The following is a 21902-nucleotide window of genomic DNA, read 5'->3' as shown; positions in this document are numbered from 1 at the left end:
GCCCTGGGCAAGAACACTCTGGAAGGAGCTGAAGGACAAGGAGAAGGCCAGAGTGGCTGGGGAGGGAGGAGGGGAACAGGGAGGCAATGAGGCTGGGAGGTGAGTGGGAGCGGCCACATGAGCCTCACGCAGGGTAAGAGGGTTCGATTTTGCACCACATATGATGGAAATGAAGCGCTTTGACTAGCGTGGCCCCGGGGTCCATCAGACGCTCCCTCTGCCTCCACAGCAATGCCCTACAGTGCCCACAGAGGAAGGAATGCCTGGCTATGTCCCTGCCCCTTCATAGTGCAAGACGAGCCCACACCAGGCCAGGTGCTTGGTGTTGTACATTGACACTGTTGTGGAATCCTGGGCGCTGTCTGCTCGCCCTTCTGCATACAGCCCTTCTCCACTTGGCTCACTCTACCCTAGGAGGCTGATCTCTGCAGGTTATGTCCACAAGCTCCTGGCCCAGGGCTTCAGATTGGGTCTAGCCAACTGGACCCCTGGCAGGAGGCAAGGAGGGAGGAGAGTGAGTTCGGGGTATCTGCTCCTGCTCCCTGCCGTGGAGCTGCTGGGGCCAGTTGTGAGCCTCATGTCAGACAGCCATCATTCTGTTAAGCTCAGGCAACCTCCTCCTCCTCTTTATTCCTCGAGTCTGGGGTAGGATTCCCCCCAGGGACACTACCCCATGTTCCTGCACAAGGCCTGGTGGTCCCTGACATCTGACTCACATAGGAACGATCCTTGGGTGCCATCCTGCACTCCACACGTAGCTACCATGATTGTCCCTATTTTACAGATAAAGAAACAGAACCTCAGAGAAGGCTTGAGCTGCCCTGGGTCCATGAGCTGGGATTCAGACCCTGATGTGTCTGCCTCCAGGGCCCGAGCACATCCCCCAAGCTGCCTCCTTGTCCCTAACATCTGTAGACACTGAGCTTTTGAGGCCTCTGTTGCTCCAAAGCCCCACTGCCCCATGGCTGCTCCTTCCTGAAGTCTGGCTTATGTCTGTCTCGCTCCTACAGGGGCAGATATATCACAGGACCTAAGAGGTTGAAGCAAACCTAACAGGGCAGAGGAAAGGGTATAGCCCAAGCCCCCAACCAAGTGGCTTAAGTGTCCCCTCCCTGCTGCCGACCTCCATGCCCAGGGCCAACCCTTCGCCTGGGGGCAGGGACACGGCTTGGAGAGTCAGGATCGGAGGCAAATGTGTTCCCTTTCTCACTGCTTTTGGGCTTCAAGTGTTCTGCTGGGAGCTACTTGGGAGGGGCCTCTGGAAGGGCAGACCTGGCGCCCATGCCAGTGGGACACGGGGGATACCTTTATGCCAAGCAGTGAGGAGACGGGCACAGTCACAGGAGAAGCACATTCCATGGGAAAGCCGGTGCTTTAAAATCACTATTTCCCCCATATTAAAGTCAGCTCCTATTCAGGCCAATGCAGAAAAATAAAATTTTGGGGGAAAATATAAACTGCTATTCCTCCCTGCTAGGAATGGGTCATCCCCTTTTCTCTGGCCTCAGTCCACCAGATCTTCACCGGGGTCCCACCCAGTGTCCCTCTGGACTTCTGGCCACCTCCCTCACATCAGCCGTGGTGGGGCAGGGGTGGGGTGGGGGACTGCTGGAACCTGCAGTGGGTGGTGTCTCTGCCTGGGGCCTCAGTTTCCCCACTCTGACAGGGCAGCATCCATCTCCTAAGCTGTGTCTGTGCCCTTTTGGAAACCTACTGCTGGCCCAGGAAGAGCACTACCCTCACTCAACACACTGCCTGTGATCTGATGACGCCGTAGGTCCCCCAAACCCATCCAGGGGCCCTAGGATCCTCAGGTCAGGGGGCCAGGCAGCCACTCCTTCATGAAAACTCCCGCCCATCTTGCCACGTCAGCACACATCTCGTGAGCGAGCTCAGCTTCTCTGGGCCACTGCCCCGGACCCACCCTTGGCCTGCTCCTCTGCCCTGGCCAGCTGGAAGCAATCTGCCTGGAGCAGGCAGGTGGTCCTCCTTAGTGGGCTCCCAAGAGGCCGTCCCCAGCCCTTCACCCATGCAGAGGTGGCTCTGTATGCATGGCTGCCTGGGGCCCCTTCTCTGCCGGAGTGAACCAAGTGCTCTGGAATTCATGAAGAAATCAGGGGTCTTTAGCCTGCTGTTTTTCTTGGCGAGGTCTTATCACAAATTAGTGGGGAAGCCCGAAGGTTAGGGTTTCAGTTAGTTCAGCAGAATCTGAGGAGCGGGGAGTTGGCCTCCTGCCTCTCCAAGTCAGAAAACGCTTGGCCTGTGGGGCCCCAGGGAGCTCTCAGAGCCCAGGATGATTAACCAGGCAGGTGACCTGTGCTTTGGGTGGGGGCGGGGGTGGGGCCTGGGGGAGATAGCTTTTACACAAGCTGACAGGTTTCACAAAGCCCAGTGATCTCTCGTACCTTCCCCAGGCTGCCCTCGGCTGGAGTGCGCAGCCTGTGGGCCTGGGGCTTTGGCACTGAAGGCAGGGCGGGGTGCCCAGCCTCATGGAAAGGGCACGTTCGGGAAGGGGGCGAGGGCAAGTCTGACTTGGGTTCCAGGGGCAGCCCTTTGAACTTGGCGACTTCACGTGAACGCACTTCCTAAACCACAGCTAAACGCAGGGGTTCTATATCTAGCTCGAAGACGATTGGGGACCCCAAACCGGACAAATGGCAGGTCATCTCCACGCAAAAAGTGGGCTCTTCTGAGGAAAAAGCAGGCCAAGTTGCCTCTCCTGTTTTGGAAGGCAGGAACCCGAAAGCCAAACCACTAAGTATTCACCAGCCACTCACGAACTCAAAAAAGCTGGGAACATTTCTGGCAAGCGCTGGCCCCGTGGCTGAGCCCCCGACCCTGGAGTGTTTCACAAGTCCAGCCGTCTGTCCCGGATGGATTCTGGGAGCTTGTCCTAGGCTCACCACTGGGTCTGAGCACAGATGGCCCTCGGCTTCCCCCTGTCTCCACGTCAGGAATCCATGCCTGCCCCACCCTGCCCTGGCTCTCCCCTGGAGCTGAAACGGGTCCAGCACTGCTTCAAGACGTGAGCTTGTTTAGGAGTCATGTCTGATGCTTCTCAGACCCTGTGCTTGTCTATTGGGCCCACAGGCTTTTCTTAAACGGACAGGGACCCTGGTGGCACACCAAGTTCCAATCCAGTGGCTCCTGATAGCCACACCAGACCCTGCCCTCGGCACCCTGTCCAGGTTACTGGATCAGTCATCTCTACCTTGTGACAGAGACCACTGTGTTCCCATTTCACAGTTGAGAACGCTGAGGCCTGGCACCTTCCAGTGCCTTGTTCCAGCTCCATACGATGGCCAGAAGCTTGAGCCCAGTGACTCCTCCCTCTGTGGGTGAACTGGCCCCTTCCCCCAACTCTGAGCCCTGGCTCTGTTGCCTGTGTCTCCTTGTGCAGGTCCCCACGTCCTCCTCTGTGAGCCCAGGACAATCACAGTATCGCCTCCTGGGGAGCGAATTGAGAGGGAAGGGCAAGGCTTGGGTGCAGCTGCAATGGCACCCAAGGGGAGAAGCTGTGTTTGCGTGGGAAAGGGTTGCTGGTGGGGCCCCTCCTAGGTGACAAGGCCCCTTCTGCCCTGAGTGCAGCCACGGCCTTGCAGGACAGCCTGCCCGCTGCCCCCCACCCGCCCCACTTCTCTCTCTTTGCCCTCCCACCCTCCTTCCTCCAAGGGCAGTGTTAGCTTGCCAGGGAGGGTTCCAGGCCTAGGGCTGGCGGGACAGGGACCCTGGCTGCCAGCTCCATTCCACTGTGCAGAAACCCAATCCGGGCGGGAGGACGCTGTCGCTCCTGAGGATTTAGGGCCGTCACCTGGTGGAGCGGGAGGGCTCTCCTCCCTGACAGAATAAGTGGTTACATGCCGAAAGGTGACACCGCAAAGGGGTCCTGAGCCGGGAGGAGGACTGTATATCATCTGAGCCTGGATCTGTGTGTGTTTTTCTTTCTGTCTTTCCTTTCTGGTCTCCTTGTTGCGGCCCCCTGGCGATCTTACCAGAACGTCCTGGTCCAGATGTGATTCTCTATCAAAAGCCTGGGCCCCCAGGCACCACTGGAGGGGCTGTGTGCGGAGGTGGTGGGGGCTGCATAGATGGAGTACAGGGCTCTGTGTCAGACACAGAGAGCCATGTTCTGATTTCTGCTCCCCCTGGTGAAAAGAGTAAATTCCTCCACACCTACGGCAGATACAAAGGCTGAGATGCCCCATCCCTGTGGCACATCCCCCCATGTGTGACTTCCTCGTTCCGAGGTCCCCCTGGAATCTGTGACTTGCTTTGACCACCATGTCATGAGCAAACGGGACACAGAGAGGCTGGAGTACATGTGCACCGAGTGGCTGGGAACCCTGCGGCCACCAGCGGTTAGTGAGGCCCCGCTAGCTGGTAGAGGAGAGGCTGTCTGCCAATGGTCTTCCCTGGGAGCAAGGTCATCCTAGACCACTCAGCCCGGACCAGTCCACCCGCCCAGCCAACCGCTAGGTGTGAGAGAGTCGAAGCTGTTGCTACTTCGAGCTGCTGAGTTTGAGGCTGGCATCCCCTCTTCGGGCTTCAGGGTCCTCTCTAAATGCCACTGCCTCCAGGCCCACTGCTACAGTAAGGACAGAACCTCGGACCAGGTGTGGGGCTGCCTGCCTGGGGCCTCCACGTGCCACAGCTGCCAAGTACCACCTGGTCTCACCTAACAGCTCCTCTCTCCCTGCCCATTCAGCATGAAGGGTATTGTCACATCCCACTTTACAGATGGGGACACCAAGGCTCTGAGACGGAGGGGCTTGCTGGGAGTCTTGAGGGTTGCAGTATCCCGGGGGAGGCTGCAGAGCCTCCACATCCCTCACTTGCCCCAACAGTAAATGGGACAGGGCCGTGGGCACCTTGTCCAGGGTGGCAGGGAGTGGGGTAAGCAGCTGTGGCAGGCGTGTGGAGCACCACGGACAAGCAGCACCACACCCCTCAGGCCACCACGGAGGAAGGCGGGGCCACGGAGGAAGGCGGGGCCAGAGGAAGGCGGGGCCACAGAGGAAGGCGGAGCCAGAGGAAGGCGGAGCCACGGAGGAAGGCGGGGCCACGGAGGAAGGTGGGGCCATGGAGGAAGGCGGGGCCACGGAGGAAGGCGGGGCCACGGAGGAAGGCGGGGCCATAGAGGAAGGCGGGGCCACGGAGGAAGGCAGAGCCATAGAGGAAGGCGGGGCCACGGAGGAAGGCGGAGCCACGGAGGAAGGCGGAGCCTGTTTTCAGAATCCGTCTGGGATCCCCCCGTCCTCTCCGCTCAGACCACCCTGGCACAGGAACGGAGGCCAGGAGGCCTTTGGGCCGCAGCTGGCCCACAAGGGTGTGAGGTGAGCCTGCCCCGAGGCACCCCAGGTGGCAGCTGCAGTGCCCAAAGACCTTCATCTGCCAGATGGTCCTGGGAGTGACACATGCCCCCACCCCCGCTCCGCTAAGGCAGCAGTTGCCATAGCTCCCACTCAGAAGGGTGGCTCAGATACTGCCTCACAGGGCCCTGGTGTCAGTTGGCTGAGCCTGACGGGGTAGAGCGAAGGAGGGAGGAAGGGTCTTGGTCACAGGGCACAGCTATCTAGGGGCAGCTTAGCCACCTCACTAAGTTTCAAGAGGCTGCCATAGCCTATTTACTAAACAGGTCATGACTCCCAACCACATGAGAAGGGAAGCACTCTCGGTCTGCCACTGCCAACCCTGGCCACGGCATTGCTCTCATCAGCTCCCCTAGGACCTCCATGTGGCCAAACCCCACTGCCAGTTCTATTCTCGGCTTCAGTGGGACCCACCAGCCGTGGCTGAGATGCTGGCCTCTCCTTCCTTAGAAAAAGCTCCTCCTGGGGGTGACCAAGCCTCCACCTTCCCAGTCTGCTTTGTGAGGTCCTCCTTGATCCCTGACCTCTGAATGCTGCAGTCTCTGGGCTCAGTTCCAGGCTGCAGGCCCCCATGGTCCAGCACTCAGCTCCCAGGATGGGCTGGCCTTGCCTGGTTCTGTACAAATGTCACTGCCACAGAGAGGCATCCACCCGAGGCCCGCCCTGGCCTCCCATAGTCCTTTCCTATCCTCACCCAGCCCACCTCTCTCCACCTGTCAACACCTGGTAAGATGACACATCACCTGGGACCCCCAAGAGGCAGGAGCACGCTGGCTTTGTGGCTCCCCAGCCCTGATTCACCAAGGTCAGGACTTCAGGATCCAAGCGTGATCCCAGGGGCACAGGGCTTCCCACACCCCGTGCCTGCCAGGACCCTAGTAAGCTGTCTGTGTAGACCCTGTGACCCCATGGAGGTGAGGCGGCCACCAAATGGAGGACAGGAAAGCTCGGCATGTGCCTCCCAAGGGCAGGGGGTGTGCGTAGAGACAGGCTCCTTGGGCTTGGAGTGAGGGTATCCCCAGGCAGTGGAGTTGGGTCTCATTGGTCACCCCAAGAGAAGTCCACGGTGGGGTGTCCCTGCACTGGCAAAGGGGACAAGGCCTCTTAAAGGGGCCAAGGGACAGATGGATGGATGGACAGTCAGCTCCAGGTGAACCTCCTCAGAGGCTCGGTCAGCCTCCAGCCAGGGCTGCTGCAGGCCAGGCAGGCCGAGGGGACCATCACCACCGCTGCTGTCGGAAGAGACAAACGGCCGGAGGGCTGCCTGGAGTGATCTGCAGCATCAGAAGTGGCCCAGAGTGAGTGGGTCCTCCTGAAACACCCAGGCTCTGCTGCTCCCACCAACTCTACGCGAGGCCTCCCACCCCTGCAGGCGGAGTAAAGCCTCCCAAAGGCTGCTGACCGCCGGAATGTAAATCCCTAGAAATATTTCTTGATATAATTTGCTGATTCCACTCACACCTTGGGGGTGAAACACATCCCTGGACCTGCCCTTCTTGCGGGCTGGAGACAGCAATTTGCTGATCTGCCAGCCCTCTGAGGCAGGGAGGCTGAGCTGGGACTGGGAACAGCGGCCTCGCTGCAAAGCGCCCAGCGGGAGTCAGCTTATTAGCTGCCTCTGAACAAAGGCTGCAGAGGCTCGGGGGTCCCTCATGAGCAGACCCCTGCGGGTAGCTTTTCAACCCCCGAAGTGCTGCCTTTTAACTCGACCTCCACGGTAGGACAAACAGGGGGAAGAAATTAGTCGTGGATGCTGCTGGATGTTTCGTAACTTGTCGAGTTGTCTCCCTGGAGTTGGTCTGGCCCCAGCAACATGTCCCCCCGGCATCCAGAATGGAAAACATGAGACAGGCCCCCACCAATCCCCTCCCCACCTTTTAGAAACTCTTTACAAGCTTTAAGAAACAAATACCCTTTCTTGCATCTGGGGCCTGGCTGCTGCAGGTGTCCAGGGACCGTCCATGGCTCTGGCCTGGAAAGCTGTGCCTGCCCGAGTCTCTGGAAAGCTGAGAGCCCCTGGGATGAGAAAACCCTGGGAACAACCTCATCTCCCTCAGGTAGCCAAGTCCCCAGGGGCCTCGAGGTCCAGGCCAGGCCCCAGCTCCCAGTAAGGCCATTCCCCAACTCAACACCATGTAATCAAGAAAATGAGGACCATTTGCCCCAAATGACCCAAGGGCACGACTTCCCATTGACTGAGAGGGACACACGATGAACCCCACAGATAGCATGGAGTCCTAGGTTCTGGGAGCCACCCTGCAAAAGGGGGAAGGGGCTGGTGGTGGCTAATGCTCTGTTTCCGTTTCAGTGGCCAAGGTGACTCCCCTCTTCAGCCTTGACACCCAGGCTGACACCCCCAACATAGGACACTCACAGAAGGACCCACAGGAGCTCGGAGTTCTGGACAGGCAGGGGTTAATGGCACACTGCTTGCTCTGGTCAGCCTTACAGACAGAGGCCAGGTGAGCTTTGAGGGGGCTGCCTCTGCTCTGAGAGGCCTTCTCAAGGCCAGCAGCTTCCTCCTGGCCTTCAGCTGTCCCCAGGCAGGCCCGGCTCATGCTCAGCACGAAGGAGGCCTGACTGTAGCCAGGTCCCGGAAGGCGGCCGAGCCAGGGAGTACGTGCCTGAGTGTGCACATAGGCTGGAAAAGGAGAGCTGCCTCACTCATTGAGAGCACACTCAAGTCCCCACGAGCCCACCGATACTTTTTAAAGATAATAAATGACAAGGGCACTTGGCTTCTCGATTCTTTACACGTCATGCCCACAGTCCATTTGGAAGACTGTGCTGTCTAACATACTAGAAGCATCTCCTTGCAGCCCTCCAGTGGGTTTGGGAACTGACCCCACCTCTTTCAGCAAGAGCCCCTCCAGCGAGCTGGCATGGAGGGGCACAGATAGTAAGGGACTTGTTTTGGGACATTTTGCAGTTTGCCACATTTGCACGCATGGTGAAGCGGCTCCACCTCCGCCCAGGCATGCAAGGGGTCAGACCCTGGGGTCTTTGGAGTGGTTCGCTGACCTAGCTATACATCTGTGATGCGGGTTTGATCTGTGTCCATTTCCGTCTTTCTGTCACTGAAGATGATGGACTATTAGGACACCTCCAAGGGCCATAGCTACATCAGGGCTGTTTGTTTCACTGAAACCAGCACGGTGTTTGGCTCTGAAGCTCTGCACCCAGGCCTATTCTCCAACCCAACACTGTGTGATGAGAAACACAGGTGCCAATTTCCCCAAATGATCTGAGGGCACGACTTCCTACACTGTCCTTCCCTGGTTTCCTTTGCTACTGCTGGGCCTTCCACCAGCAAGGCTCGCCAGCCAGCAGGCAGCATTTGGGTGACAACAAAATGAGGGTTTTCAGCTCAAGAGGATTCTCTGACTTCTTATTTTGATCTGTGTTCTCTGAACTCTGGGATTTGTGTGCAGGGTGTGATAACGGTTTTTTTTTTTTTTTTTTTTTTTTTTTGAGTGCCTGGTCAACACGTCAATCACAGTCATCATGGCTCACTGCACTTTTGACCTCCCAGGCTCAGGTGATCCTCCCATCTCAGCCCCCAAACAGCTGAGACCACAGGCACGCACCACCTTGTATGGCTCTTTTTTTTTTTTGGTAGAGACAGAGTCTCGTTATACTGCTCAGGCTGGTCTCTAATGCCTGGCCTCCCAAAGTGCTGGGACTATAGGCACCAGCCTGTGATAATGGTTTTAACCAGCACCACCTTCTGTGTGTTCTCCTAATCTTATGTACATAGCCATTGTCACCCCCAACTTGAGAGGCGAGAAGCTGAGACTTGGGAGGTCGGCTCTGCACCCCAGAGCACACGGCTGGAGATGGTCCTCTGTGGTTGGAGCTCCACTCACCACAGGACCTCCTGCCCCAGCACACACTCAGGGGGCAGGAGGGGGGTCACAAGTGTAGATGAGTATCCATGGTCTATGGTCCCTGGCAGATGCCAAGCCTTCACCCCGGGGTGGGGATTCAGTAACTCTTGGAATAGCCCAGGAATCTGCATTTGAATGGAGTTCCTGACCTTAAGGTGCATGGCAGGGAGGGTGCAGACATGAAGGCTCCTACAGGCCCAGTAATGACCAGGGATGCCTGCCTAGCCAGCTCTCAGATATCTATAGTAAAATGGGCACCTGGATGCTGATGGGAGTGCCTGGCACAGCAGGGTCCGGGGCTTGGTCAACACCAGGGTGGATGTTAACCTTTTAGTGTGGTCCTAACTGCAACTGCCCTTCCCCTGACAGATGTAAGTGGCCCTAGCCCAGGTCATCTAGTACGGAGCCAGCTGGGGAGTCATGCATCTACACAAAGCATGCAGACGACTTCTGGACAGTCCAGGCCATGCATGTGCTCCAAGGAGCCTGAGCTAGCTCAGACACCCGAACTATCCTCCATGACATGTACAAGTCAGCCTTGCATCCACTGGAAGCCAATTCCTGGGGTCCATCGTCCCTGTCCTCCTCTCTGCTCATCCACATCCTGGGAGCTGTGCCCCATGAGGCTACGGGGAGGGGCTGGTGCTGCGGGGATCAAGTTCCGGCTTCAGCAGGGTCCCTGAGGTGGAAACAGGCAGGTGAGGAGGGGGTCAGCCAGGTGCAGGGAAGCCAGTCTGGGGCTAGGGATGGAGTGTGCTGAGGCACTCTAAGTGTGGAGGTCTACCTGGGGCTCAGGCCCCTGAAGCCCAGAGCAAGCACAAGGTGTGTGAGGGGGATGTGGGGAAGGAAGGAGCAGAGGAAGGCAGCTGTCAGGGGAGGGCCTCTGGGCTGCAGTGGGGCTCTCAGCTCCCCTAAGGGCAGGGAGGGCCTCAAAGGGTTTAAGCCAGGACGGGGCACGCGGGCTGTCAACCCGGCTCTTCTAGAAGAGGCAACTCCACAGACATTGAACAGGCCCTGAGACTACACCCATCAACAAAACAAAACAAGGTTCACTTCTGCGACAGACGCAGCTTTCCCAGCCTTCAAAAACCAAAGAAGCCATTCCAGGGGTAGCCCTTACTCCATGACCACAGCAGCCCCTAAAATGCTGGACTAATACCCTGGGGGGCTCAAACCTGGAGGCCCTGGGGCGAGTGAGCCATTGGGGAAGAGGGGGTTCCTCTGGCCCAAGGTCTCGGACAGGCGTGTGCTCCCTGCTCTCCAGCCGCTGTGAGCTGCTTTCCCGTCTACCCGCTCTCTATCTCAGGCTCCCCAGTGCTGCCCTACGGCACCTCCTGCCATCTGTCTTTCCACTTCTGCTCTTCTGAAAGCTTGTGTTTAAAACAAAACTAAGAAGCCAGTTCATACGGACCTGGGGAACTTTCCTGAATATGGGGATGGGAGGATTGGGACAGGAACGTTCCTGGGTGGGGCTGTGACCTCCCAGAGCTCCTCTCCCTCACCCGTCCTAAGCCAGGCCCTGGTGGGGCAGGGGCACTTTTATTAAAAGGTTCTGGAAGAAAGCCAGGGAAAAGGGTGGAAAACTGGGAAACAGGGAGGGAAGAATTCCACCTTGGCTATCCAGAAGTCTCCTTGTGGCTTTGCTGTCTACCTTCTCAGTATGTAGATTTTGGGGAACATTGGCATACTGTGCGCAGAGGTGTGGGCTGCAATCACAGGAGCCTGGGGGGGCCTGGCTGTCAAGGCTGTCACTCTGGGGTAACCCTCAAGCTGACATCCAGCTTGCAATTCCTGCTCCCCAATAGCCTTTGAAATGGCCGAGGTGACCCAACCAAGCCGTGGGGTCTGAGGGACACTGTGCCAGGCCCAGTCTGTGTCGCACTGCAGCCATCAGTGTAACTGCCTGCCCTGCCAGGAGTAGGAAGGAAGACTTGGGTTGTCTGCAAGAGCACCTGGGTCCCTGAGCAGACAAGCAGCACCAGAGGGTAGGACATCTGGGGGGCTGTTTGTCACTCAGCAGGACCATGGCTGTCCTGGCGAATACAGGGCCCACTGAACAGCTCCACAGGCACCACTGAGATTCCTGTACTCATGGAGGGGATATTCACTGAGCTCCTACTGCAGGCCTGGCCTTGGGCCAGGGTGATGTCTGCCAGTCACCCAGTATTCAGGATGCACTGGGTCCTGGCTCCTGCCTGCTCTCAGCTCCCTCCAAATGTAGAAAGAGATGGTTGCTTTGGATCCAGAACACCAGTGCTCCTGGCCTGTTCAATGCGGGTCGCCCAGTTCCACCTCCTGAAGGAGAAGCACCGCGCTGCCCGTGCCTTTCACAGCTCCCTTCCGTAGTGGGGAATCTGGAGTCTCTGGGGCTTGGGGCCTACTGTAGCTGAGAGGCCCTCAAGATAAGATGTTCTGGGAGGCAGGGAATGGAATTCCACCAGGCCCTGCAGAACTGAAGCTGCGTGTCCTAACACCACTTGGCAAGCCAACCCACAAGAGCCTGGGTGGGAACCACACGCCTGGGAAGCTGGAGCCTGGCCCTGGAGGCTAGGGACAAGGCTTTTCTGCTGAGAAAGGACACCCAGCCATTCCTCGAGAGCCTAGCTGAGGAGGCTTGGGGACTGTGTTCTGGCCAACGGGCCACCTTTTCCCGCTGTGGCTTGGCCAGCTGGCCACGCAGCTCCACTCCCCAAAGCTGTTCCCCTAGAGGGTTCCTTGAGAGCTGCAGCACATCTGAGGCAGTGGGTAGGTGTGGGCGCTTCAGCTTGGAGCTTTTTTTCTGACTTCTTTCCCTAGTGAGAGGACCGCTTGAGCCTGGCCCGGAGAGGGTACATGTTGCTTTGGGGTTATTTATGACCCCTCCAAAAGTGAAAAATTGTTAAGTGATACAAACAGCAATTAATGAGAGTCCAGCAACCAAAACGCTCAAGGGAGGCTAGGAATAGGGGCTCTGATCCCAGCGGTGGGGTCAGTGCTCCGCGGACAGCGCTTGCCCATCACTCTCAGTGCATGAGAGGTCAAAGGCAGGGCAGCCTCTCCCAGGGCCATTCCTCACCAAGAGGCCAGCCCAAAGGGTTTGGAGGTGACATGGGGGACAGTTTTATGGTTTGCTTCACCATAGTTCCCACTCTGGCCACCCGCTCTATGCACTCAATCACCCAAGCTCTGGCTGGTGTGGCCACCCGCAACCCCAGGAGGCTGGGAGGCATTTAGACCAGTGCAAGGCTGCAGGGATGTGGGATGTGGGGCTGCTCCAGCTGGTCAACCCTCACAGGCAGGGCCGGCTGGAATGTGGCCAGAGGGACAGGGTGTGATATGAGGGTGCCCCAGAGGGCTCCCCATACCCCCTGAGCTGGTTCCTCTTCCCCCAAGAGGTCCTTCTGTGTTTGACCACTTGGGGAGTCACAGGCTCCCAGGCTGGCAGGGGCTTGGAAGGATGGGTCCCAGGGGACCCCAGCAGGGGTGGTGGAAGAGGAAGTCTTGGGCGCAGGCATCCCCAGGTACACTTCGGCTGGAAACCAAGTCTACCTGGCTGCTCTCTTCCCCTTCCCCCGGGCCCTCGCACATGCCCCTGCCTGAGCCAGGCTGCAGGGGGTCCTCCCTGGCCTCCCCCTATTCCCACACTGGCCAACAAAGGGTCTGGGTAATCTGCAAAGCTCCTCCTGCCCCACTCCTGCGTGCTATGTCCACCTTCCTGGCTCCTCCGGGGTGAGGGCCCTCCATGACACAGCCCGCAGGTCTTTACAGGTTCCCTTGAGCTCTCCACAGAGCAGAGAGTCAGACAGAGGCTCAGCACCAAACCCCAGCTGGCCACTTTCTAGCTGTGTCTCTACTGAGGCTCCTTGGCTGTAAATGGAGCTGGTGGCATGGGGTGCCCATGCTGAGGCTCATGGGAGGATGGGTGAGGGGCATCTCATGTTTGGGTCGAGACACTTGCGATCATCCTCGCCAAGTATCATCAGCGGCATTACCACTGGACCCCACCCTGCTACTCCTCACCAGCACCAACCACCGGCAATCTGCCCAGCTGCACCCTGGGGCTCTGCTTGTGTGACACCCAGCCCTGGCTAGGCCCCTCCTGCAGGCTCCCCCCGCTTTGTGCCCCCATTAGAGTATCCAGGTAACACTGACAAGCTGGAGAGCATGTGTCCTGAGGGACCCAGAAATCAGGTCCCCAGGACCTCCATTCTTTCTGAAAGGCACCTCTGTCTGCATCATTCCCTTGCTTGGGGAAGGGATGCCACCATTTGAAAGATGATGACGATGCTGCAGCCACCCTCAAGATGCTCTCCTACCTCTACCACCCCAGCCCCAAGGGCTTCGTGTCCCTTTCTGGGATGCTGCCTCAGCTGGTGCCTTCACCTCCCAGGCGTTTGCAGGTGCTATGTCCGCCACCTGGCATGCCGCTTCCTCCTTTGAGATTCCACCTCTGTGAAGCCTGGCCTGGCCCTCCACACCCCATACGTCCACCCAACACTCCCTGCAGCTGTGAGCTCCTCCATCTATCTAGAGCACCCATGGCGTCACAGCCCTGTGCCCAGCCCTGGGGATTCAGAAGTGCACAGGGGAAACAGAGAGAAGACGGTTCTCACTGATGGCAGAAGGGCTGTCCAGCTGCCCTGACTCCACTGTCACCACACTTAGCCCTACCCCGGGAGCCTTAACCCAGGAGAGTACCAGAGCCCGTGGCCCAGCAGGCAACTTGCCCATAGTGCCCGCTGCCTCTCACAGGCCTCGGAGGGGGCTGACCCTGCGGCTCAGGCCATGTGAGGTGAGTGGGCTGCTAGGGAGGTGAGGCCCAACCCCCCTATGAGATGTGGAATGCTGGAATGCTCCCATTTGACTTATCCTGTGGATGAGATGAAGAAGCAGGACCTCTCCAGCCTGGGCACTGCGCCTACCCAGGACCGTGCCCTTCAGGGAACAGGCCCCGGCAACAGGAGAGGCTCGGAAAGAGTCCTGGCCCGCACCCTTGGCGCTCTATCTCTGTGGAGACTGCCTGTGTGGGGGAGGGCTGCAGGCCTGGGTGCCTCAAGGCGCCCCCCACACACCCCTGAGTGGCAGCCACCTGGAGCTCCCTGAGTTAGCAGGAACCGAGCAGGAAGCAGAGAACAAAGGCGCGGCAGTGAGCAGCATGCTGGGCCATCGTGTCTGCAGGGCCAGGCTCCGAGTGCGCGTTTGCCCATCTGGAAGCAATATTGCAGTAATGTAAGACGGCCAGAATACGGTATATCCTCTGAATCCATGAACTCTACAGTGAGGAATATGGATTTAATGGATAATCTTACCAGCAGCCAAGAGAACCCAGATTCCTCCCCAGGCCTTCACCCGGCACTTGGCTTCTCCTGCAACCCAGCTCGGCCAGAGGCCCGCAGAGCCCGTGGCTGTGGCCTCCAGAACAGGGGCCGACCCACGATGTGAGCTCACTTTTTTCTCTTGCTGGGTGGGTTGAGGGGGAACAGAAACCTATCCACGGCCAACAAGGGTGCCTGTCCTCCAGACCGCCTTCCCACAGTGGGAAAAATTCAGCTGGAGAAAGTGAAGAAATAATGGGGATGGCGATTAATCAAAATCTACAATGGCCGTGACTTGTTCTGGAATCTGGGGGAGAAGAAACCATTTCTGTAGCTCTTCCCAACGTAATATAGCTGGAACAATAAAATGAAACAATAAAAACCACAGCGGAAAAGATGACTGGAGAGTTTTTATGGCGAGCAGCAGAGGAAGAGCCCAGAAGGCCTGAGAAGCGCGGTGAACAATGTGATTCAGGGAACGTTTCCAGGGAGCGGAGGAGGAGCGGGACGCAGGTCCGGCTGGCTCGGGACACCAAGCAAGTAGGGGCTCCAGGCTGCTCAGTCCATGGAAGCCACATCCCAGGCATGGTCCTGGCCCCTCTCTGGGATCTCATTTCAGAGGCTCATTAACCCTAATGTAAAATCCCCCAAATACCAAATGCTTCACAAAGTTGTTAATTTCATGGGGAGTCGTTAGCCTGCTACCTTCTGGGTGCCCCATGCCAAGGGGTGGGTGGCTTAGGCCTCTGGTTCCTCATACTTACCAGGACCCCTGCCCCACCCTGTTTACAACCCTGGTGTCTTCCAGGGAGCTGATCTTGCTCTGACAACTGGCTTGGAGGGAGGTGGGGGCTGCAGTCCTTCCATTTCCCATGCTGCCTCCTCCCTGTGTCCAGCCCCCAAACTCTCTAGGAGATGCCATGTATGCTCCCACCCAGAGGCTGTGAGGGAGTCCCGTGCAGAAAAAGCGCAGGAGCCAGGGGACTCTGGCTTCCCAGCCACTGGTGTGGTTGTGGATGGCAAGGAAGGCTGAGGCTGGAGTGTCCACAGGGCTCTCCTGTAGGCCTGAGCAGGGATGGGGGCCTTAGTCAGCCCCTTCTTCATGTTCCAAGGGGAATGGAAGCCCCTAAGTCTTCTCAAACCACCTAAGAGAGAAGAGTGTCTAACATTTGGGCCGCCAGCATGCATTCAGCTGGGGCAGTGTCGGGGCGGTGTCTGGCCTGGTGGCTTGGGGAACACGTGGGAGAGATCTCCACTCTATCCCTAAATACCTCACTGTGATTACTGGGGGCTCTGCTCTGAGTCTCCCCACAGCTTTCCAGGGGATGGCTGGTGAGTCTAACATCCCTCAGGCCGGACTCCTGTTCCTGCCCCATTTGCATCCCAGCCCCAGTGAGGGTTGTGATGATCTCCTGAGGCCAGGCTGCCCAGCTAGAGTCTGCTTCCCCCAGGCAGGGGTCACCAGTGTCAGTCCATCCCACACTGTAACTCCCAGATCTAGTAGAGGGCGGGCATCCAGAAGGCACTCAATAAATGCAGCGTGTGTGGATGAATAGACAGCTAGCAAGTGTTCATGGCTTAAATGAGATACAAGCACAAAACCCCACTCAGGTTTCCAAAGGGCTAGAAAGCCGTTACCTCCTTGGATCCTGGCCTCTCCCTGGCTCTCTGGGAGGCAGGGAGCACAGAAACGATTTCTCCTTTTTACAGATGGGTAGACATTCAGCAAGGCTGGGCATACCACTTGGCAGTGATCCAATTTGGTCCAAAAGGACTTGGCTGTGTGCTGCCCAACGGGATGGATACAGGTGAGCAGGTGAGCAGCCCCAGCCACCAGCCACCTGCCACCTGCCACCTGCCATGCCTCAGGGCGAGCCTTTGCCGTGAGCCAACTCTGCCTCCCCTCAAAGGTACCCTCCTCAGAAGCAGTGCCAGGACCCTCCCTCCTAAGTCTGCTGAGTGGATTTGAGACCCTCGAGTTGAAAGGAAATTTGAAAAATAAAATTCCTTTGTAAGCTGCCAAAGTTCTATTTCCCTGGTGGTAAAGCCTTAAGATACCTCACTTAGTTTAAGCACAGTTTATCGATTGTGGGGTCTGACTGGGAAATAGCTCCATTGTACCCAAAGACCCTCTCTGGGACCCTGTGCCTTGTGCATGGCCGTGGGGTACAGAGGTTGGTGGGATAGTGGAGTCACCCTGGCCTCCGAGAGCCCCGTTCTGGGCAGGCGACACCCAAGGTTGAGAAGATTCCACAAGCTGCCACAGAGCACTTGGATAAGATGGTGGCTCAGTAAGCCCACAGGAGGTGTTTCGTGACGGCTCACAGAAAAGGGAGGAGAGAGAGCACTCCAGGCAGGATGCAGGATGTGCAAAGACTTGGGCAACAATTTATGCACAAGACAGGAGACCACAAAGAAGCATTACCAGAAGCCAGGGGCCTGAAAGGGGCCATGAGCCCTGGAGTCAGGGGGAGACTCCAAGGGATATGGGTTGGAGGATGGGCGGAACCCAGAACATGGGGAGGAAGGATGGCTGTCAGTCACTGTCACACAAAACCCTGTAGGATTTACAAAGTAGTGCAAAAACTATACTGAAAACTATGAGATATTCTTGAACCAAATTTTTAAAAATCCAAATACAATGAAATACATGCTCTTGGATTGGAAGACTCAACACATTAAGATGGCAATACTCCCCAAGTTGACCTACAGATTCAATGCAATCCCTATTGGTATCCCAGATGGTTTCTTTGCAGAAATTGACAAGCTGATCGTAAAATTCATATAGAAATTCAAGGGACCCAGAATAGCCAAAACAATCTTGAAAAAGAAAAACAAAGTTGGAAAACTCACTTTCCGATTTTAAAACTCACTACAAAGTTATAATAATCAAGACGATATAGTACTGGCATAAGGATAGACAAACAAATCAATAGAATAAAATTGAGAATCAAGAAATAAACCTTCATATTTACTGTCAATTGATTTTTGACGAGGGTATCAAGATCCTTCACTGGGGAAAGAAGAGTCTTTTCAACAAGTGGTGTTGGGATAACTGGCTATCCATATGACAAAGAATAAAGTTAGACCCCTACCTCATACCATATGTTAAACTAACTTAAAGTGGATGAAAGACCTAAATGTAAGAGCCAAAACTATAAAATTCTTGGAAGAAAATATAGGGGTAAATCTTTTTGGCCTTGGATTATATGTTGTTATTTAGTTATGACACCAAAAACATAAGCATCCAAAGAAAGAAACAGATAAATTGAACTTCATCAAAATTAAAAACCTTTGTGAGTCAAAGGACATGGTCAAGAAAGTGAAAAGACAGCCCACAAAAAGGAAGAAAATATATCTGATAAGGAACTTGAATCTAGAATATAAAAAACTTATATCTAGACTATAAAGAACTCTACTAAATAATAAAAACACAACCCAATTAAAATTTGGGCAAAGAATTTGAATACATACTTCTTCAAAGAAGAGATACAAATGGCTAATAAGATGCTCAACATCATTAGTCATCAGGGAAATGCAAATCGAAACCACTAGGAGATATCACTTCACACCCACTAAGATGGCTAAAATGAAAACGGCAGACAGTAACAAGTGTTGGTGAGAATGTGGAGAGATAGGAACTCACATACACTACTGGTGGGAATGCAAAATGGTGCTGCCACAGTGGAAAACAGTCTGGCAGATCCTCAAAAGGTTAAATATGGAGTCACCATATGACCCAGCATTTCTACTCCTCTGTGAATACTCAAGAAAAATGAAAATCTATGTCCACAATAAAAACTTGTACCCAAATGTTCCTGGCAGTATTACTCATTAATAGCTAAAAAGTGAAAATGGCCCAAGCGTTCAATGAATGAACGGATAAATAAAATGTGATAATATCCATAAAATGGCATATTATTTGGCCCTAAAAAGGAATGAAACACTGATACATGCTACAGCATGAATGAACCTCGAAAACCTTAGGCTAAGTGAAAAAAGTCAGCCACAAAAGTCTGCTTAGTGTGTGATTCCAGCTATGTGAAATGTTCAGAACAGGCAAACCCGTGGAGATAGAAAGCAGAGCCGTGGCTGACTGGGGCTGGGGAATGAGAGAAGGGAAGTGGGGAGTGACGGCTAAAGAATGCAGGGTTGCTTTTAGGGGCACTGAAAATGTTCTGGAACTAGATAGTGTGATGGTTGCGCAACTCTGAACGTACTAAAAACCGTTGAATCGTACACTTTAAATGGGTGAATTGTATGGTATGTGAATTTTATCTTAATAAAGCTGTTACAAAAACAAAAATGAACACCAAAAAATACAAAATAAAAAAACAGCCCTGCAGGACCATAGCACCAGAGCAGACACTGAGAGTGGCTCCCAATTCCAGGAAGCCCCCACAGGTCCTGGTGTCTGAGCCTCTGCCCGCTTCTTGCTGCACAGTTCCCAGGTTTGATATTTCTCATGGTGAAAGTCCAGGAACAGGGAGCCAGAAGTCCTCTGCAGCTGGGGCTGGGGGGTTGGGGGGGGCCTGGAAGCTGTGCAGGAGAGATGGAGGCTCCCACGCTCCAGGGCCAAGCTGACGTGACTAAAGCTAAACAGACCCCGTGCCACAACAGGGTTACAGCGAATTCTGTGCAGCACACTCAGCCACTCGCCAGTGATGGCAGCCTCAGGGAGGGGCGGTGGAGCAGGCAGCCCCAAAGGTAATTTGCACACGGAGTTTATAAGGCCCCTCAGCTCTTTTAAACATATGCTTCTCTGATTATAAACAGCTGATGGCTCACAAGATTCAGATTTTCCAGCAGGGCTTCCAAAAAAAGATTGCACTCCAAGCAGAGAAAGGTGACCGGGTGCTTTGCCGCAGACATAAATCCAGCCATGTTCTCGCACAGCTGGAGCTGCCCCTGTTGCCAGGCTTCGAACATGTCACATCTTTAAAATGTTTGCTGCTATTGACATGTCCCAAGGAGGGCTTTAGCCCTGGCCATTGGCCTGGGGAGAGAACAGGGAGATGGAAATGGACCGCCCCCCCCAACCCCCATATAAACTGTATCTTCTGCCTCCTAGGAGCTGAGGCTGCCTGAAACCCTCACCTCTTGCTCAGAGGTGCTTAGACCCAGATCAACGGTCAAAATTAGAGGCCCTGGGGCGAGTCTTCTGGTCTCTGCCCACCCTGTGCACCCCAGGGGTCTCCGCACCGACCCTCTTGGGGTTGGTCCCTTTGCTGCCTGCCTGGCCCACCAGGGGGATAAGCCTGGGCTCCACCTCCAGCCTCCTCAGCCCCACCCTCCTCAGGGGCTGTGCGTGCCCTGAAGAGAAGTTACAAAGAAAAGAAAGGAGCAGGGAGCAAAACAGAAACGCCAGCAAGGAGCCTCAGGACCACGTGCCTAAGTGAGCTCCCAATTCACTGCTTTGCCAAGTTCCGCTCAGCCATGCCAGCGGCCCAGGCCGCAGACACCAGTGAGGAAAGGGATCCCGTTGAGAAGAGTGTCAAAGTCAAGTCTCCAAAGCGGCTGCTGCGGAAGGGTGCACGGTGGGTTCAGGAGCTCTCTCCCTACTGAGGAAAGAGTCACAGAGGACTCCCCAGCCCAGTTCCATAAAAAACAATGTTGTGTTCAAGTGGAACAATTCATGAGCACGGTCTCCTGGGGGCCCCCGATCTTGGCCGTCTGTTTGGGAAATCTTGGGAAACAGGGGAACAGCCCTGAGGGGCCTGGTGATTTGGGAGGTTGGCTGCCCACACCACCTCCTTGACCTGTGCGCATTCACCCGGCCACACACAGGAACTCTGGGGGGTGGCACATGCAGGTTCAGCGCTCAAGAAGCCAAACGTGGGCCAAGGCACACCTGCCCTGCCCCCCATGCTCCATGAAAGGAGCTGCCTCTGCAAACAGGGGCTGTGTCCCTCACACCAAGGCAGTGTGGCAGAGAAGGAGGGATAGACCCTGGCTCCAGGATACTCAGGTGCAGCCCAGCTCTAGTAGCTTCTGCATCCTAAGGCCTGCCCAATCCCTTGACCTTGCTATGCTTCAGTTTTCCCATCTCTACAGTGGGTGGTAGTGTGGATGAAGCCCTCAGAACCATGCCCGACACACTAAGTGCTACAGGACTAATTGTGAGATAAACAAAGCTTCCCTGCTTGGAGTGGGCCAATGCACATCCGTTTATCACTCTCCTGGGTCCAGGCTGCTCTGAGAGCCTGGCAGGTCTCAGAGCTGAACCTATGAACTGACGGCCCAGAACACCAGCTAGGAGTAACGTTGGAGGCAGGGGCTGCCTGTGGTGGGGGGCAGGGGCACAGTCCCCAAAAGGGAGGGGTCTTGGAAGAGTGGTGGCAGCTCTGTGCCCAGGCAGGGCCTGACTAGGGCAGTTCTGACCTGTTCTGTAACTTGCCTCCTGAGGGCTAAAGGAATTTCTCAACACTGCAATGTCTGCTTTTTATTCCAGTGGACGTTAGAGCAGAAGCAATCCCTGCTTCTGGCACAGGCCTGTCCCCAAGACCCAGAGATAAGAGAAAAACAGGAGTGAGCTTTGGTGCTACTTCTCATCCACCTGCAGCATCCCACCACCACCCCATCACGCCTGCTCCCCCTTCTCTGTAGCTGACCCCAAGAGGGCCCTTTGACATTCCTGGGCATAGAAAACAAATTTGGGACAGAATTGGCTGTTGAGAACCCCCCTCCTGGTCCTTGTGGGTGTTGCCTTTAGCCTTATCCATGTCCCAAGGAAATGGATTTGGTGTTCTCTTGGGGAGAAAAGGTCACCCGTTACATTTCCTAAATCACATTCCAGCTGTCAGTTTCTCCCACCCGTCACGCACCCTCTCCACCCACTCCACCCAAAATGCCACAGCTCTCTGCTGCCTTAGAGACTGCAGGAGTCAAAACCGCTCTCCTTTCTGGGAGTAGGACCTGCACCGGGGAGGGGTTCTCATGAGGAGCCTAGGTTAAGAGCCACTGGTCTGGAGGGCAGAGTTCAAACTCTGCAAGAGCAAAGACATGATATGTATGCCTGGGGTGGGCATGCTACCTGGGCACAGTACTCTTTCTCCTGGGAGCCACCAGCCATCAGTAAAAGCTAATAGGTAGGCTGAGCCCACTTTGCTGCCCCTGACAAGGGTCAGACTAAGCCTGGTGAGAGTGGGTGGCTGTGTCAGCTGGCCTTTGCTGTGTGACAAGTCACCCTACAGCTTCATCCCTAAAGCAGCCCACATTTATCATCCCACATGGTTTCTGTGGGCCAGGGATCTGGGGGTGGCTTGGCTGGGTGGTTCTGGCTCAGGGTCTCCTGTGAGGCTGCAGTCAAGGTGTGGATCAGGGCTGCTGTCTCATCAGAGGCTCGACTGGGG

At 55.7% G+C, this 21902-nt stretch overlaps 1 protein-coding gene and 1 long non-coding RNA gene across 2 annotated transcripts in view; one reads left to right on the top strand and one right to left on the bottom strand.

Moving 5' to 3' along the window:
• Positions 1 to 21902, bottom strand: part of KCNQ1 (potassium voltage-gated channel subfamily Q member 1) — a 407444-nt gene that overhangs the window by 123477 nt on the left and 262065 nt on the right. The gene's annotated exons all lie outside the window — the stretch shown is intronic.
• On the top strand, positions 5126 to 20177 carry LOC129048559 (uncharacterized). The gene is made up of 4 exons (XR_008510984.1): positions 5126 to 5333; positions 7678 to 7831; positions 9626 to 9954; positions 19622 to 20177. It is a non-coding gene; the product is annotated as an uncharacterized LOC129048559 (long non-coding RNA).

This window comes from Pongo abelii, chromosome 9 (assembly GCF_028885655.2).
Source record: "Pongo abelii isolate AG06213 chromosome 9, NHGRI_mPonAbe1-v2.0_pri, whole genome shotgun sequence".
Taxonomy (NCBI): Eukaryota; Metazoa; Chordata; class Mammalia; order Primates; family Hominidae; genus Pongo; species Pongo abelii.
Note: the sequence above shows the minus strand (reverse complement) of the source record. Positions and strands in the feature narration are given on the sequence as shown.